This window comes from Equus asinus, unplaced genomic scaffold (assembly GCF_041296235.1).
Source record: "Equus asinus isolate D_3611 breed Donkey unplaced genomic scaffold, EquAss-T2T_v2 contig_734, whole genome shotgun sequence".
Classification (NCBI taxonomy): Eukaryota; Metazoa; Chordata; class Mammalia; order Perissodactyla; family Equidae; genus Equus; species Equus asinus.
Window position 1 is genome coordinate 13409 of NW_027225443.1, and position 1592 is coordinate 15000.

A 1592-nucleotide genomic window follows, 5' to 3' on the forward strand; every position below is an offset into this window, starting at 1 on the left:
CCGCTCGCTGTCCTCAGCCGGCCTTCCCTTGCTCGGGGGTCCCTCGCGTTATGCTGCCGACCGATGTGGTGATGCTGTGCTCTCCCGGGCCGGGCCTAAGCCGTGCCAGACGAGGGACGGACGTTCATGGCGAACGGGACCGCTCTTCTCGCTCTGCCCGCGGGTCCCCTCGCCCGTTCTCCCCCGCTGCGAGTGGCGTGTGGGAGGCGGCAGGGGTGCGGAATCCGGCCCGACCTCGCTCCCCCGCCCCGTGCCTCGTGGCGTGGGCGGTGTCGGGGTCTCCGTGACGCGGCGGATGCTCCGCCTGTGCCTCTTGGCTGTGTCTCGCGGGCGGCCCTCCCCGCGGTGGGGCGGGCCGTGTTGCCGCCGCGCCGCGCGCCTTCCCGGGCGCGTGAGCGCGTTCCCCAGGCCGTTGGCGGTGCCCCTGGAGCGTTCCAGGTCGTCCCTCAGGCGCCCGAGGCCGAGTGGCGGTGTCGTTCCCTGTTCCCGTCGGCCTCCTCAGGTAACCACTGCGCTGGTGTGTCTGAGGAGCGGAGGGGTCGAGTCGGTAAGGGAGGCGTGCCCCTCGTCCCCCTCGGGGTGGACGGGTGCCTCGTCGCCCCCCACGGCGTGCCGTGTGGGGGCGGGCAGGCTCGGGCGCGTGCCCGCGTGTTCCCCTTGCTGGGGTTTCCCCGCGGGTGTGGGAGTGACCGTGGCGGGCCGAGCCAGCGGCGTGGCGCTGGCTCTTTGGTTGGGAGGTGCTGTTTGATCGGCACCTCCGTCCCAGTCTCTGCCTCCCTTGGTCTCTCGGCCTGAGAGGAGGCACTGACTTGGGAGCCGCACAGGGGCCTTGTAGATCCCTAGCTAAGCCCAGTGTGGCCAGAGATGGCGAGCCCGGGGCAGCGCGGGCTCGCAGCCCTGACCACGGACGCTCCGACTTGCTCTAGGCCTTACCTCTACCGCAGACCCCTCCTGCGTTGCGTGGCCATGGTGTCTGTAAGCGCCTTGGTGGGACCGATGGCGGACGATGGGCGGGGGCGACACGCCCTCGGTGAGAAAGCCTTCTCTAGCGATCCGAGAGGGTGCCTTGGGGTACCGGACCCCCCAGCCGCGCCCCTCCTTTGCGCGTAGTAGCCACGGACGCCACCACCGTGGCGCGTGGGCAGAGCTGCTCTTTGCCTACCGCGGCCGGGCCTCCCCCCTCCGAGTCGGGGGAGGGTCACGCCCGGCCGGGCCGTCGTCGGGCGCGGGGCCGCGCGTGTGCGCGAGCGTGCGCGTGGTTCTCCCGTCGCGCGCTGGGGCGGGGAGAGGGCCCGGCCCCGTCCGGGCTCCGCCCCGCCGCGAGCGGCTGGCTCTCCGCTCGCTCCCGTCCCGAGCCGCAGCCGGTGGTGGCGTGCGGGCATGGGTGGGGGCCGCCGCCGCTCTCGGGCGCGTTCCCTCGGGACGTGGGCCCCGGAGCAGACCAGACAGGCAGACGGGTGGCTGGGTGGACGGGGCGGCCCCCGGCGGCGGGGGCGCCTCACGTAGGCCCCGGCGGTGGGGCCGGGCCCGCGGGAGGCCGAGGGGTGGCTGAGGCCGGCCGGCGTCCCAAGGCGTCGTGGGACCGCCCTCGC